Source organism: Scyliorhinus torazame, chromosome 5 (genome assembly GCF_047496885.1).
Source record: "Scyliorhinus torazame isolate Kashiwa2021f chromosome 5, sScyTor2.1, whole genome shotgun sequence".
Classification (NCBI taxonomy): Eukaryota; Metazoa; Chordata; class Chondrichthyes; order Carcharhiniformes; family Scyliorhinidae; genus Scyliorhinus; species Scyliorhinus torazame.
Genome location: NC_092711.1, coordinates 52,557,089 through 52,574,854, shown reverse-complemented (window position 1 = coordinate 52,574,854; position 17,766 = coordinate 52,557,089).

Genomic DNA, 17,766 nt, shown 5'->3' with positions numbered 1-17,766 from the left:
CAGTGAGATTGCCAATCGCTGGAAGGGACACATCACTTCACACTGAAAATGCATCGTCCAATTGATATGGTTGAGAAAGTATTCTACCCAATCCTGGCTATTGTTGGTGTTCCTGGTAAGTGACTGTCACCATTGAATTGGTGTAAATCTGTGTGTGAGCGGCTCTCTGATTTTAAACTGCGACTGAAAATACCTGATCCTGATCTCGTGCTCACTGTGAAATAGACACCTGGTCAACGATATAATTGTCAAATGTATTCAAGCCTGTCAATGGTTTGAATCCCTTTCATCAACTCACAATAAACCACTGTTTATAACTCACTGGATCTCTGACCGGGGAAGTTATTATATTGAGTGGAATCTTATATAATGTTAGATTGGATCTCAGTGAAGGCAATCTCTCTGAACGGAGGGTTAAGAGGAGAAAGAATTAAATCACACTGAGTGTGGGTATCTGTCAGTGTAGAATTGTACTGACTGTGGGTCTCTCACCAGAGTTGAATATCTGATCCAATTATCTATCTATTACTGGGACTATCTGTCCGTGTGGAATTGTATTGTGTGTGGGTCAGTAACTGGACTGAAATTAGTTGGTTCTGTTTTGAAATGCTGCATTTTATTGGTGAGGGGTCGCTCCATTCTGTGGAGTCCTCTCTCTGTGTTTTAACTTTGGAATAGGTTGAAAACAGGAAGAGTTTGGCTGTGTTTTGAAGATGTTTATATTTATTGTATGAAGTGAATTGTCTCTGTTTCTGTTTTCTATTGATCTACTCCAACAGGAACAGATATCACCCACACTCTAATATTTAATAAAACCCACAACAGTGCAGTATTCCACTAGGTTTTGTGATATTTTCTCATTCCTATTCATCCTGAAATGAACTCACATGTCTGATCAATTTTTATGGGTGTTTTTAAACTGTCTTTCTGCTTCACACGATTTGTGAATCTATTCACCTGAAGCCAGAAACCCCTCCAGTCCATTCACACACTGGTTTTCCAAGGAGCGATTGGGGACTTATTGTTCTGAACAAAATGCATCAGCGGACACTGATCTCTCGGGACATTAATGTCCCATTGAAATACCCACTTTGCAAATTCATAATGAATGATGATGTGTGCCTGTAATTAGTTGTATTCTGCCTCTGTATTCACTATCACTCCCAATTTGATTCTGTCTGTAAATTGTGTAATTATCATTCTGCTTCCCGATCCTATACTGTTGATGGGAATGGTGAAGGAGAGTGATCCCAGTGCTGATCCTTGTGGAACACCACTTCCCACTTCCACCAACCAGCCTAAATCCCTTTAACTCCTCTCCCTGTTTCCTCTGTGTGTCGCCAGCATGTGTCCATCCTGCTGCTGTGTCCCCTAACTCCACTGGCTCTGAGATTACCCATCAGTCTGTTATGTCGGATCTTACTGACGGCCTTTAGAAAAATCAAATTGTTTAACATCTATCATACTACTCAGATCTATTATTTCTGGTAGTTATTGCAATAATTGGATGAAATATGTCTGGAATAATGTTGACTTTGGAATATGTGCCGGCTATTTCGTCTACTCTGTGTTGCTGGATTTCTTTTAACTCATGCTTCTAATTCAATTTTTCCAACTGTTGAACATAGAACATAGAAAATACAGCACAGAACAGGCCCTTCGGCCCACGATGTTGTGCCGAACCTTTGTCCTAGATTAATCATAGATTATCATTGAATTTACAGTGCAGAAGGAGGCCATTCGGCCCTTTGAGTCTGCACCGGCTCTTGGAAAGAGCACCCCACCCAAACTCAACACCTCCACCCAACACCAAGGGCAATTTGGACATTAAGGGCAATTTATCATTGGCCAATTCACCTAACCCGCACATCTTTGGACTGTGGGGGGAAACCGGAGCACCCGGAGGAAACCCACGCAGACACGGGGAGGATGTGCAGACTCCGCACAGAGAGTGACCCAAACCGGAATCGAACCTGGGATCCTGGAGCTGTGAAGCAATTGTGCTAGCCACAATGCTACCGTGCTGCCCTTAAGAACAAATACATCTACACTATATCATTTTACCGTAATCCATGTACCTATCCAATAGCTGCTTGAAGGTCCCTAATGTTTCCGACTCAACTACTTCCACAGGCAGTGTATTCCATGCCCCCACTACTCTCTGGGTAAAGAACCTACCTCTGATATCCCTCCTATATCTTCCACCTTTCACCTTAAATTTATGTCCCCTTGTAATGGTGTGTTCCACCCGAGGAAAAAGTCTCTGACTGTCTACTCTATCTATTCCCCTGATCATCTTATAAACCTCTATCAAGTCGCCCCTCATCCTTCTCCGCTCTAATGAGAAAAGGCCTAGCACCCTCAACCTTTCCTCGTAAGACCTACTCTCCATTCCAGGCAACATCCTGGTAAATCTTCTTTGCACCTTTTCCAGAGCTTCCACATCCTTCCTAAAATGAGGCGACCAGAACTGTACACAGTACTCCAAATGTGGCCTTACCAAAGTTTTGTACAGCTGCATCATCACCTCTCGGCTCTTAAATTCAATCCCTCTGTTAATGAACGCGAGCACACCATAGGCCTTCTTCACAGCTCTATCCACTTGAGTGGCAACTTTCAAAGATGTATGAACATAGACCCCAAGATCTCTCTGCTCCTCCACATTGCCAAGAACTCTACCGTTAACCCTGTATTCCGCATTCATATTTGCCCTTCCAAAATGGACAACCTCACACTTTTCAGGGTTAAACTCCATCTGCCACTTCTCAGCCCAGCTCTGCATCCTATCAATGTATCTTTGCAGCCGACAACAGCCCTCCTTACTATCCACAACTCCACCAATCTTTGTATCGTCTGCAAATTTACTGACCCACCCTTCAACTCCCTCATCCAAGTCATTAATGAAAATCACAAATAGCAGAGGACCCAGAACTGATCCCTGCGGTACGCCACTGGTAACTGGGATCCAGGCTGAATATTTGCCATCCACCACCACTCTCTGACTTCTATCGGTTAGCCAATTTGTTATCCAACTGGCCAAATTTCCCACTATCCCATGCCTCCTTACTTTCTGCATAAGCCTACCATGGGGAACTTTATCAAATGCCTTACTAAAATCCATGTACACTACATCCACTGCTTTACCTTCATCCACATGCTTGGTCACCTCCTCAAAGAATTCAATAAGACTTGTAAGGCAAGACCTACCCCTCACAAATCCGTGCTGACTATCCCTAATCAAGCAGTGTCTTTCCAGATGCTCAGAAATCCTATCCTTCAGTACCCTTTCCATTACTTTGCCTACCACCGAAGTAAGACTAACTGGCCTGTAATTCCCAGGGTTATCCCTAGTTCCTTTTTTGAACAGGGGCACGACATTCGCCACTCTCCAATCCCCTGGTACCACCCCTGTTGACAGTGAGGATGAAAAGATAATTGCCAACGGCTCTGCAATTTCATCTCTTGCTTCCCATAGAATCCTTGGATATATCCCGTCAGGCCCGGGGGACTTGTCTATCCTCAAGTTTTTCAAAATGCCCAAAACATCTTCCTTCCTAACAAGTATTTCCTCGAGCTTACCAATCTTTTTCACACTGTCCTCTCCAACAATATCGCCCCTCTCATTTGTAAATACAGAAGAAAAGTACTCATTCAAGACCTCTCCTACCTCTTCAGACTCAATACACAATCTCCCGCTACTGTCCTTGATTGGACCTACCCTCGCTCTAGTCATTCTCATATTTCTCACATATGTGTAAAAGGCCTTGGGGTTTTCCTTGATCCTACCCGCCAAAGATTGTTCATGCCCTCTCTTAGCTCTCCTAATCCCTTTCTTCAGTTCCCTCCTGGCTATCTTGTATCCCTCCAATGCCCTGTCTGAACCTTGTTTCCTCAGCCTTACATAAGTCAACTTTTTCCTCTTAACAAGACATTCAACCTCTCTTGTCAACCATGGTTCCCTCACTCGACCATCTCTTCCCTGCCTGACAGCGACATACATATCAAGGACACGTAGCACCTGTTCCTTGAACAAGTTCCACATTTCACTTGTGTCCTTCCCTGCCAGCCTATGTTCCCAACTTATGCACTTCAATTCTTGTCTGACAACATCGTATTTACCCTTCCCCCAATTGTAAACCTTGCCCTGTTGCACGTACCTAAACCTCTCCATTACTAAAGTGAAAGTCACAGAATTGTGGTCACTATCTCCAAAATGCTCCCCCACTAACAAATCTATCACTTGCCCTGGTTCATTACCCAGTACTAAATCCAATATTGCCCCTCCTCTGGTCGGACAATCTACATACTGTGTTAGAAAATCTTCCTGGACACACTGCACAAACACCACCCCATCCAAACTATTTGATCGAAAGAGTTTCCACTCAATATTTGGGAAGTTAAAGTCGCCCATGACTACTACCCTATGACTTCTGCACCTTTCCAAAATCTGTTTCCCAATCTGTTCCTCCACATCTCTGTTACTATTGGGGGGCCTATAGAAAACTCCTAACAAGGTGACTGCTCCTTTCCTATTTCTGACTTCAACCCATACTACCTCAATAGGGTGATAGTCCTCGAACTGCCTTTCTGCAGCTGTTATACTATCTCTAATTAATAATGCCACCCCCACCTCTTTTACCACCCTCCCTAATCTTATTGAAACAGCTATAACCAGGGACCTCCAACAACCATTTCTGCCCCTCTTCTATCCAAGTTTCCGTGATGGCCACCACATCGTAGTCCCAAGTACCGATCCATGCCTTAGGTTCACCCACCTTATTCCTGATGTTTCTTGCATTGAAGTATACACACTTCAACCCATCTCCGTGCCTGCAAATACTCTCCTTTGTCAGTGTTCCCTTCCCCACTGCCTCATTACATGCTTTGGCGTCCTGAATATCGGCTACCTTAGTTACTGGACTACAAATCCGGTTCCCATTCCCCTGCCAAATTAGTTTAAACCCTCCCGAAGATTACTAGCAAACATCCCTCCCAGGATATTGGTGCCCCTCTGGTTCAGATGCAACCCGTCCTGCTTGTACAGGTCCCACCTTCCCCAGAATGCGCTCCAATTATCCAAATACCTGAAGCCCTCCCTCCTACACCATTCCTGCAGCCACGTGTTCAACTGCACTCTCTCCCTATTCCTAGCCTCGCTATCACGTGGCACCGGCAACAAACCAGAGATGACAACTCTGTCTGTCCTGGCTTTCAACTTCCAGCCTAACTCCCTAAACATGTTTATTGCCTCCACACCCCTTTTCCTACCTATGTCGTTGGTACCAATGTGCACCACGACTTCTGGCTGCTCACCCTCCCCCTTAAGGATCCTGAAGACACGATCCGAGACATCCCTGGCCCTGGCACCCGGGAGGCAACATACCTTCCGGGAGTCTCGCTCGCGACCACAGAATCTCCTATCTATTCCCCTAACCATTGAATCTCCTACAACTATTGCTTTTCTATTCTCCCCCCTTCCCTTCTGAGCCCCAGAGCCAGACTCCGTGCCAGAGACTTGAACCCCTAGGGCCTTCCCCCGGTAGGTCATCCCCCCCCCCCCAACATCATCCAAAACGGTATACTTGTTTTGAAGGGGAACGGCCACGAAGGATCCCTGCACTGTCTGCCTGTTTGTTTTTTTTCCCCCTGACTGTAACCCAGCTATTCTTGTCCTGTACCTTGGGTGTGGTTACCTCCCTGTAACTCTTCTCAATCACCCCCTCTGCCTCCCGGATGATCCGAAGTTCATCCAGCTTCAGCTCCAGTTCCCTAACACGGTCTTTGAGGAGCTGAAGTTGGGTGCACTTCCCGCATGTATAGTCAGTGGGGACACCGGTGGTATCCCTCACCACCCACATCCTACAGGAGGAGCATGTAACTGGCCTAGCCTCCATCCCCTCTTACCTCACAGAATATAGCTGCTGTGTGGACTAACTAGGTCTCCGCCCTCCGACTCTGCTCCCAGTCAGCTACACTTCCTGTAAATTCCTGGCTCTCTTCGCACTCTTTGCGGAAATGTCGGAAACAAATGAAAGGAGCACCTTACTCCCTCCTCACCTAACTCCCTCGGTCACCAAACTCTCACTATCGCACTCAAAAAGCACCAAATTCAGCACTCAGTGGAAAAAAAAAGAAGACATTCTTACTGGACGATTTGATTATATTCTGTTCTAAGTTCAAGGATAACAGAGACCGACACTGCTTTTCAATTCTTTGGTAATTATTCTGATGGTGATCAGTGAATAGATAATATTGTCTCTGCTGTTTCTCACTGTCTATTTTATGAATATTTGTTGTGAAATCCATCCACCTCCAGTAATCTCCCTCTACCTGGACCCCACCCTCTGGCCTCCTATCAGCTCTTGATCTTTTCATTGAGATCTGTCAGTGCGACATCGACCGTCTCAATTTCCCTGTGCCTCTCACCAACTCTATCCTGACTCACTCTAAACTTGCTCCAATCCTCTCTCTGATATCCAACCCTGGCCTGGTGATCTAAGCTGCTCACAAGGGTGGTGTCATTATTGTCTGGTGTCCTGACCTCTTCCTCACAGAGGCTGGCCGTCCGCTCTCAGGCCCATCCTGGTACCTCCCCCTGGACCAGCAGCACACCACCAAACATCATGATATTGTTTCCAGGACTTTCACTGACCTCGTTGACTCTGGATATCTTCTGTCCTCAGCCTGGGACAGCATTGTCCCACAATCCCACACATCCTGCATCAACCTCCCGCTTCTACCTCCTTCCCAAAATCCACAAACAGGAAAGTCCCAGTGCACCCATTATTTTGGCCTGTTCCAGCCCCACCAAGATCATTTCTTCCGATCTTGATTCCATCCGCTTTACCCTGTTCAGCCCCTTCCCAAAGACAGTGATGTCACAGTGACACAGTGGTTTGCACGGCTGCCTCACAGCACCAGGATCCCGAAATCAATTCCTACCTTGGGTGACTGTCTGTGTGGAGACTGCACTTTTTCTCCGTGTCTGCGTGGGTTTCCTCCGGGTCTCCGGTTACCTCCCATAGTCCAGGTTAGGTGGATTGAAACTGAAAATTGAAATTGAAAATCGCTTATTGTCACAAGTAGGCTTCAAATGAAGTTACTGTGAAAAGCCCCTAGTCGCCACATTCCGGTGCCTGTTCGGGGAGGCTGTTACGGTAATCGAACCGTGCTGCTGGCCTGCCTTTGTCTGCTTTCAAAGCCAGCGATTTAGCCCTGTGCTAAACAGCCCCTGGATTGGCCACGCTAAATTACTGCGTAGTGTCCAAAAAGATGTGTAGGTTAAATTAAGGGGTTAATGAGATAGGCGGGGGAGTGAGCTTGGTTGAGGTTCTCTTTCAGAGGTTCGGTACAGACTTAATGGGCCGAATGGCCTCCTTCTGCACTGTGGGGATTCTATGATTCCTGATTCCTCTGGTGTCGCATGTCAAATAAACAAGGTCCATTTACCTGGCCCTAACCGCCTAATCTTCACAATGGATGTCCAATCCCTCTGCACCTCCGTTCCCCAACACGAGGGTTGTGTATAGATCCTCATACCCTGCTTCCTGTAAAGACTGCATCTCATTCTCCCACTTTCTCCGCCTCCATCGCCTCTGTTCTGATGCTGGCGTGTTCGAAAATAGCCCCCCTGGCATGTCTGCCTTTTCCTTAACCTGGCTGTCCCCACCACCTTCCTTTGTTAACAGGGCTCTCGATCGTGTTCAATTCACTTCTCACACCTCTGTCCTCACATATCCCCCTCCCTCCCGGAAACATGATAGGGTTCCTCTCCTCACTTTCCACACCATCAGCCTCCCCATTGAAAGGAAAATCCTCCTCCATTTCTGCCAACTCCAACATGATGTCACCACCAAACACATCTTCACCTCTCTCCAACCACTCCCCTCAATGTCTGCATTCCTCAAGTACCGCTCCCTCCCCCTTGTCCACTTCCCCCTCACACCCCACACCCCTTTCCCTTCCCCCAGCACCTTCCCCTACAATCCCAGACGGTGCAACAACTGTCCCTTTACCTCCTCCCGTCTCCCGGTTCTCAGCAGCAAACTCCCCTTTCTGGGGAAGCAGCGTTTCACTTCTGTGCCTTCAGTTTGTTCTCCTGTATTCGCTGCTGCCAATACCGTCTCCTCGACATTGGGGAGACTAAACGCAGACTGGGAGACTGCTTTGTGGAACACCTTCACTCAGCCCACAGCATGGCCCCAGCCTTCCTGTTGTGGCCATGTTAACTCAGCACCTTGCTCTCAGGCCCACATGTCTATCCTTGGCCTGCTGCCAGAATGCAGTGAAGCCCAACGCAAGCTGGAGGAGCAACATCTCATCGTCCAATTCGGATGTTCGGTCCCGCAGGACGTAACTTTAATTTCAACAACTTTAGTCTGGGAACTTTCTCCTCCATCTTAACGCTCTTGTTTTGGAATGTTCCTACTTTTTTGTCGAATGCAATGAGTCCGAATCTGGAGAGAGTCTATTCCGGCCAAGTGAACCCTGGGGAATGTCCAATGCCGGAGCGGGAATACTCCTGAGAAAAGCTTGGCAGGGATTCTTTCCAAACAGGGAGAGGATGGATTCCTGGGAACAGTGATGTTGGGATGTTCGAGGCATGGCAATGGGGGATTCCCGGAAGCGGGTGCTTTACGAATGACTAAACCTGGGAGGGATGATCCCTCGGGATGTTCTGGAGAATGGATAGACTCTATTCTGGACAGGCTGGGCTGCACGGTAGCACACTGGTTGGCACAGTTGATTCACAGCTCCAGGGTCCCAGGTTCGATTCCCGGCTTGGGTCACTGTCTGTGCGGAGTCTGCACTTTCTCACCCGTGTCTGTGTGGGTTTCCTCCGGGTGCTCCAGTTTCCTCCCACAGTCCAAAGATGTGCGGGTTCGGTGGATTGGCCAAGATAAATTGTGTTTTGTTTCCAAACAATTTTGATGGGGTCACTGGGTTATGGGGATGGGGTGGGCTGAACTGGTTTTCTCTTTCCAAGGGCCGGTGCAGACTCGATGGGCCGAATGGCCTCCTTTTGCACTGAGCATTCTGTATTTCTATTTCTCCCATGGTTATGAAGTGGGAAGGTCCCGCGTTTGTTTTATTTTTTTCCATTGATCGTGGAGTATTCAAATAAACCAGGAGTGGGGTCCAACCCCATCAGAAATCCAGTCCAGGGAACGGTCCAATCCGGGGTGTGGTCCAATAATTGAGCTGGGGTGACAATCTCTGGTATGTTTGTATCCGGTTTGGGAAACCTGGCCGGCCTGAGTGAATCCTGTAAATCAGACTAAATGAGAAATGTAACCTCTCCCAAAGGTCTCTGAATTATAAACATTTTCCTCCCACTGCCATCAAACTGACAGGGCTGCAATTCACACTTTCCCCCCCATTCCCCACCTTTAACACTGGAGTTACATTTCCTACTCCCCTCTCTGCAATGTTAATCTCTGTGCCCACTCCTCTCCCAGCACCCCCACCCACCCACTGTCCATTATATTGGTGCTGCAATTGTGCCCTGGTTCAGACAGGGAGATTCATTACCCAGTAATTTCCCGCGCCTCTCCTTTCTCTCTCTGACAGTTAATATACTGGGAATTGTGATTCTGTGTCGGGGGAAGTGTGGCCTCTCTACCTGCACCACTCGCTACCTGGTGGCCATGGCAACGGCGGATCTGCTGTTTATTATCACTAAACCCATACTGAACAGGATCAATGTTTATTATTTCCCCTGGAATTTCCTGGATCTCACCCCTGTGTGTCGTGTTAACTCTGTCCTGCAGGCTGCAGCCAGGGACTGTTCTGTCTGGTTCACCCTCACTTTCTCCTTTGATCGATTTGTGGCCATTCGCTGCCAGAAACTGAAAAGTAAATATTGCACCGGGAAAACTGCGGCTGTGGTTCTGTCCACAAGCGGCCTCCTGCTCTGTGTGAAAAACATCCCCCTGTACTTTATATTGGAACATGCGAGGATAATCGACAATGTCCAGTGGGACTGCGTCACAAAGAGCAGCGTTTACACTGACCCGGGATGGGGTGGGTATCTATGGTTTGATCAGGTTGTAGCCCCATTGGTGCCGTTCTTCTCAATCCTGTTGACCAACGCTCTGACAGTCAGACACATTTTACTCAGCAGTCGGGTCAGGAAGACACTGAGGGCCCAGAGTCAGGGAGACAATCGCACCGACCCAGAGATGGAGAGCAGAAGGAAGTCAATGATTTTACTCTTCAGCATCTCCGGAACTTTCATCCTCCTCTGGACCGTGTCTGTTATAAAATTTTTCTATATGGATGTGAGAGGATTATATTACCTCACCCTACCTCAATATAATTTACAAAAAGTCGGATTTATGCTGCGGGATTTAAATTGCTGCACAAACACATTTATTTATGTGGTGACTCAGTCCAGGTTCAGGGAGCAGATCAAGGTCGCGGTGAAATATCCGGTTAAATCAATTATTAAATTAATGAGAAAATAAAACGGACTGACAGGCTCTCAGCCAATCAGGAGCCCCAACCGCTGACTGACAGCCTCTCAGCCAATCAGGAGCCCCAACCGCTGACTAACAGTCTCTCAGCCAATCAAGTGCTCCAACCGCTGACTCACAGACGCTCAGCCAATCAGTAGCTCCTGGCGCTGACTGAAAGCCTCTCATCCAATCAGCAGCTCCAGCCGCTGACTGACAGCCTCTCAGCCAATCAGGAGCCCCAACCGCTGACTAACAGCCTCTCAGCCAATCAGGAGCTGCAGCCGCTACTAACAGCCTCTCAGCCAATCAGGAGCTCCAGCCGCTGACTGAAACCATCTCAGCCAATCAGGAGCCCCAACCGCTGAATAACAGCCTCTCAGCCAATCAGGAGCTCCAGCCGCTACTAACAGCCTCTCAGCCAATCAGGAGCTCCAGCCGCTGACTGACAGTCACTCAGCCAATCAGGGGCTCCAACCGCTGACTGATAGTCTCTCAGCAAATCAGAAGCTCCAACCGCTGACTGATAGTCTCAGCCAATCAGTAGTCCCTGGCGCTGACTGACAGCCTCTCATCCAATCAGCAGCTCCAGCCGCTGACTGACAGCCTCTCAGCCAATCAGGAGCCCCAACCGCTTACTAACAGCCTCTCAGCCAATCAGGAGCTCCAGCCGCTACTAACAGCCTCTCAGCCAATCAGGAGATCCAGCCGCTGACTGAAACCATCTCAGCCAATAAGGAGCTCCCGCCGCTGACCGACAGTCTCTCAGCCAATCAGAAGCTCCAACCGCTGACTGATAGTCTCTCAGCCAATCAGGAGCTCCAGCCGCTGTCTGACAGTCTCTCAGCCAATCAGGAGCTCCAGCCGCTGACTGACAGCCTCTCAGCCAATCAGGAGCCCCAACCGCTGACTAAAAGCCTCTCAGCCAATCAGGAGCTCCAGCCGCTACTAACAGCCTCTCAGCCAATCAGGAGCTCCAGCCGCTGACTGAAACCACCTCAGCCAATCAGGAGCTCCAGCCGCTGACTGACAGTCTCTCAGCCAATCAGGAGCTCCAACCGCTGACTGATAGTCTCTCAGCCAATCAGGAGCTCCAGCCGCAGACTGACAGTCTCTCAGCCAATCAGGAGCTCCAGCCGCTGACTGACTGTCTCTCAGCCAATCAGGAGCTCCAGCCGCTGACTGACAGCCTCTCAGGCAGTCAGGAGATCCAGCCGCTACTAACAGCCTCTCAGCCAACCAGGAGCTCCAGCCGCTGACTGACAGTCTCTCAGCCAATCAGGAGCTCCAGCCGCTGACTGAAACCACCTCAGCCAATCAGGAGCTCCAGCCGCTGGCTGACAGTCTCTCAGCCAATCAGGAGCTCCAACCGCTGACTGATAGTCTCTCAGCCAATCAGGAGCTCCAGCCGCTGACCGACGGCCTCTCAGCTAATCAGCAATTCTAGTCTCTGACTGACAGTCTCTCAGCCAATCAGTAGCTCCTGGCGCTGAATGACAGCCTCTCATCCAATCAGCAGCTCCAGCCGCTGACTGACAGCCTATGAGCCAATCAGGAGCTGGGTCTGGGGCGTGGGTTGCACTGACAGTGCTGGCTGTGTGGTGGGAGCACTGACAGTGCTGGCTGTGTGGTGGGAGCACTGACAGTGCTGGCTGTGTGGTGGGAGCACTTACAGTGCTGGCTGTGTAGTGGGAGCACTGACAGTGCTGGCTGTGTGGTGGGAGCACTGACAGTGCTGGCTGTGTGGTGGGAGCACTGACAGTGCTGGCTGTGTGGTGGGAGCACTTACAGTGCTGGCTGTGTGGTGTGTGGTGGGAGCACTGACAGTGCTGGCTGTGTCGTGGGAGCACTGACAGTGCTGGCTGTGTGGTGGGAGCAAGGACAGTGCTGGCTGAGTGGTGGGAGCACTGACAGTGCTGGCTGTGTGGTGGGAGCACTGACAGTGCTGGCTATGTGGTGGGAGCACTGACAGTGCTGGCTGTGTGGTGGGAGCACTTACAGTGCTGGCTGTGTGGTGGGAGCACTGACAGTGCTGGCTGTGTGAGGGAGCACTGACAGTGCTGGCTGTGTGGGGAGAACTGTCAGTGCTGGCTGTGTGGTGGGAGCACTGACAGTGCTGGCTGTGTGGGGGAGCACTGACAGTGCTGGCTGTGTGGGGGGAGCACCGACAGTGCTGGCTGTGTAGGGGAGCACTGACAGTGCTGACTGTGTGGTGGGAGCACTGACAGTGCTGGCTGTGTGGTGGGAGCACTGACAGTGCTGGCTGTGTGGGGGGGGCACTGACAGTGCTGGCTGTGTGGGGGAGCACTGACAGTGCTGGCTGTGTGGTGGGAGCACTGACAGTGCTGGCTGTGTGGGGGAGCACTGACAGTGCTGGCTGTGTGGTGGGAGCACTGACAGCGCTGGTTGTGTGGTGGGAGCACTGACAGTGCTTGCTGTGTGGTGGGAGCACTGACAGTGCTGGCTGTGTGGTGGGAGCACTGACAGTGCTGGCTGTGTGGGGAGCACTGACAGTGCTGGCTGTGTGGTGGGAGCATTGACAGTGCTGGCTGTGTGGTGGGAGCACTGCCAGTGCTGGCTGTGCGGTGGGAGCACTGACAGCGCTGGCTGTGTGGTGGGAGCACTGACAGTGCTAGCTGTGTGGTGGAAGCACTGACATTGCTGGCTGTGAGGTGGGAGCACTGACAGTGCTGGCTGTGTGGGGAGCACTGACAGTGCTGGCTGTGTGGTGGGAGCACTGACAGTGCTGGCTGTGTGGTGGGAGCACTGACAGTGCTGGCTGTGTGGGGAGCACTGACAGTGCTGGCTGTGTGGGGGGCACTGACAGTGCTGACTGTGTGGGGGAGCACTGACAGTGCTGGCTGTGTGGTGGGAGCACTGACAGTGCTGGCTGTGTGGGGGGAGCACTGGCAGTGCTGGCTGTGTGGGGGGAGCACTGACAGTGCTGGTTGTGTGGGGGAGCACTGACATAGCTGGCTGTGTGGTGGGAGCACTGACAGTGCTGGATGTGTGGGGGAGCACTGACAGAGCTGGCTGTGAGTTGGGATCACTGACAGTGCTGGCTGTGTGGTGGGAGCACTGACAGTGCTGGCTGTGTGTCGGGATCACTGACAGTGCTGGCTGTGTGGTGGGAGCACTGACAGTGCTGGCTGTGTGAGGGGAGCACTGACAGTGCTAGCTGTGTGGTGGGGGCACTGACGGTGCTGGCTGTGTGGTGGGAGCACTGCCAGTGCTGGCTGTGTGCGGGGAGAACTGACAGTGCTTGCTGGGTCAAGGGGAGCAATTGCAGTGTTGGCTGTGGGGAGCACTGACAGTGCTGGCTGTGTCGTGGGGGCACTGTCAGTGCTGGCTGTGTGGGGTGCACTGACAGTGCTGGCTGTGTGAGGGGGAGCACTGACAGTCCTGGCTGTGTGTTGGGAGCACTGACAGTGCTGGCTGAGTGGTGGGAGCACTGACAGTGCTGGCTGTGTGGTGGGGGCACTGACAGAGCAGGCTGTGTGGTGGGAGCACTGACAGTGCTGGCTGTGTGGTGGGACCACTGACAGTGCTGGCTGCGTGGGGGAGCACTGACAGTGATGGCTGTGTGGGGGAGCACTGACAGTGCTGCCTGTGTGGGGGAGCACTGACAGTGCTGGCTGTGTGGGGGAGCACTGACAGTGCTAGCTGTGTGGGGGGTGCACTGACAGTGCTGGCTGTGTGGTGGGAGCACTGACTGTGCTCGCTGTGTGGGGGAGCACTGACACTGCTTGCTGTGTGGGGGGGGGGGCACTGACAGTGCTGGCTGTGTGGTGCTAGCACTGACAGTGCTGGCAGTGCGGGGGGAGCACTGACAGTGCTGGCTGTGTGAGGGGAGCACTGGCAGGGCTGGCTGTGTGGCGGGAGCCCTGACAGTGCTGGCGGTGTGGATGGAGCACTGACAGTGCTGGCTGTGTGGTGGGAGCACTGACAGTGCTGGCTGTGTGGTGGGAGCACTTACAGTGCTGGCTGTGTGGTGTGTGGTGGGAGCACTGACAGTGCTGGCTGTGTCGTGGGAGCACTGACAGTGCTGGCTGTGTGGTGGGAGCACGGACAGTGCTGGCTGAGTGGTGGGAGCACTGACAGTGCTGGCTGTGTGGTGGGAGCACTGACAGTGCTGGCTATGTGGTGGGAGCACTGACAGTGCTGGCTGTGTGGTGGGAGCACTTACAGTGCTGGCTGTGTGGTGGGAGCACTGACAGTGCTGGCTGTGTGAGGGAGCACTGACAGTGCTGGCTGTGTGGGGAGAACTGTCAGTGCTGACTGTGTGGTGGGAGCACTGACAGTGCTGGCTGTGTGGGGGAGCACTGACAGTGCTGGCTGTGTGGGGGGAGCACCGACAGTGCTGGCTGTGTAGGGGAGCACTGACAGTGCTGACTGTGTGGTGGGAGCACTGACAGTGCTGGCTGTGTGGTGGGAGCACTGACAGTGCTGGCTGTGTGGGGGGGGCACTGACAGTGCTGGCTGTGTGGGGGAGCACTGACAGTGCTGGCTGTGTGGTGGGAGCACTGACAGTGCTGGCTGTGTGGGGGAGCACTGACAGTGCTGGCTGTGTGGTGGGAGCACTGACAGCGCTGGTTGTGTGGTGGGAGCACTGACAGTGCTTGCTGTGTGGTGGGAGCACTGACAGTGCTGGCTGTGTGGTGGGAGCACTGACAGTGCTGGCTGTGTGGGGAGCACTGACATTGCTGGCTGTGTGGTGGGAGCATTGACAGTGCTGGCTGTGTGGTGGGAGCACTGCCAGTGCTGGCTGTGCGGTGGGAGCACTGACAGCGCTGGCTGTGTGGTGGGAGCACTGACAGTGCTAGCTGTGTGGTGGAAGCACTGACATTGCTGGCTGTGAGGTGGGAGCACTGACAGTGCTGGCTGTGTGGGGAGCACTGACAGTGCTGGCTGTGTGGTGGGAGCACTGACAGTGCTGGCTGTGTGGTGGGAGCACTGACAGTGCTGGCTGTGTGGGGAGCACTGACAGTGCTGGCTGTGTGGGGGGCACTGACAGTGCTGACTGTGTGGGGGAGCACTGACAGTGCTGGCTGTGTGGTGGGAGCACTGACAGTGCTGGCTGTGTGGGGGGAGCACTGGCAGTGCTGGCTGTGTGGGGGGAGCACTGACAGTGCTGGTTGTGTGGGGGGAGCACTGACATAGCTGGCTGTGTGGTGGGAGCACTGACAGTGCTGGATGTGTGGGGGAGCACTGACAGAGCTGGCTGTGAGTTGGGATCACTGACAGTGCTGGCTGTGTGGTGGGAGCACTGACAGTGCTGGCTGTGTGTCGGGATCACTGACAGTGCTGGCTGTGTGGTGGGAGCACTGACAGTGCTGGCTGTGTGAGGGGAGCACTGACAGTGCTAGCTGTGTGGTGGGGGCACTGACGGTGCTGGCTGTGTGGTGGGAGCACTGCCAGTGCTGGCTGTGTCCGGGGAGAACTGACAGTGCTTGCTGGGTCAAGGGGAGCAATTGCAGTGTTGGCTGTGGGGAGCACTGACAGTGCTGGCTGTGTCGCGGGGGCACTGTCAGTGCTGGCTGTGTGGGGTGCACTGACAGTGCTGGCTGTGTGAGGGGGAGCACTGACAGTCCTGGCTGTGTGTTGGGAGCACTGACAGTGCTGGCTGAGTGGTGGGAGCACTGACAGTGCTGGCTGTGTGGTGGGGGCACTGACAGAGCAGGCTGTGTGGTGGGAGCACTGACAGTGCTGGCTGTGTGGTGGGACCACTGACAGTGCTGGCTGCGTGGGGGAGCACTGACAGTGATGGCTGTGTGGGGGAGCACTGACAGTGCTGCCTGTGTGGGGGAGCACTGACAGTGCTGGCTGTGTGGGGGAGCACTGACAGTGCTAGCTGTGTGGGGGGTGCACTGACAGTGCTGGCTGTGTGGTGGGAGCACTGACTGTGCTCGCTGTGTGGGGGAGCACTGACACTGCTTGCTGTGTGGGGGGGGGGGCACTGACAGTGCTGGCTGTGTGGTGCTAGCACTGACAGTGCTGGCAGTGCGGGGGGAGCACTGACAGTGCTGGCTGTGTGAGGGGAGCACTGGCAGGGCTGGCTGTGTGGCGGGAGCCCTGACAGTGCTGGCGGTGTGGATGGAGCACTGACAGTGCTGGCTGTGTGGTGGGAGCACTGACAGGGCTGGCTGTGTGGGGGTGCACTGACAGTGCTGGCTCTGTGGGGGAGCACTGACAGTGGTGGCTGTGGGGATTACAGGCATTCTGACTGTGGGGGGAGCACTGGCCGTGCTGGCTGTGTGGGGGAGCACTGACAGTGCAGAATGTGTGGGTGGAGCACTGACAGTGCTGGCTGTGTGGGGAGCACTGACAGTGCTGGCTGTGTGGGGGGAGCACAGACAGTTCTGGCTGTGGGGGAGCACTGGCAGTGCTAGCTGAGTGAAGGGGATCACTGGCAGTGTTGGCTGTGGGGAGCACTGACAGTGCTGGCTGTGTGGTGGGGCACTGACAGTGCTGTCTGTGTGGGGTGCACTGACAATGCTGGCTGTGTGGGAGGAGCACTGACAGTGTTGGCTGTGTGGTGGGAGCACTGACAGTGCTGGCTGTGTGGTGGGAACACTGACAGTGCTGGCTGCGTGGGGGGTGCACTGACAGTGATGGCTGTGTGGGGGGGTGCACTGACAGTGCTGCCTGTGTGGGGGAGCACTGACAGTGCTGGCTGTGTGGGGGAGCACTGACAGTGCTGGCTGTGTGGGGGAGCACTGACAGTGCTGGCTGTGTGGGGGTTGCGCTGACAGTGCTGGCTGTGCGGGGGAGCACTGACATTTCTGGCTGCGTGGGGGAGCACTGACAGTGCTGGCTGTGTGGGTGGAGCACTCAAAGTGCTGTCTGTGTGGGGGGGGGGCACAGAAACTGCTGGCTGTGTGTGAGAGCACTGACAGTGCTCGCTGTGTGGTGCTAGCACTGACAGTGCTGGCAGTGCGGGGGGAGCACTGACAGTGCTGGCAGTGCGGGGGAGCACTGGCAGTGCTGGCTGTGTGGTGGGAACACTGACAGTGCTGGCTGTGTTGGGGAGCACTGACAGTGCTGGCTGTGTGGGGAGCACTGACAGTGCTGGCTGTGTGGATGGAGCACTGACAGTGCTGGCCGTGTGGTGGGAGCACTGACAGTGCTGGCTGTGTGGGTGAGGACTGACAGTGCTGCCTCTGTGGGGAGCACTGACAGTGGTGGTGGTGTGGTGGGAGCACTGACAGTGCTGGCTATTTGGGGGAGCACTGACAGTGCTGGCTGGTTTTGCGGATCACTGACAGTGCTGGCTGTGTGGGGAGCACTGACAGTGCTGGCTGTGTGGTGGGAG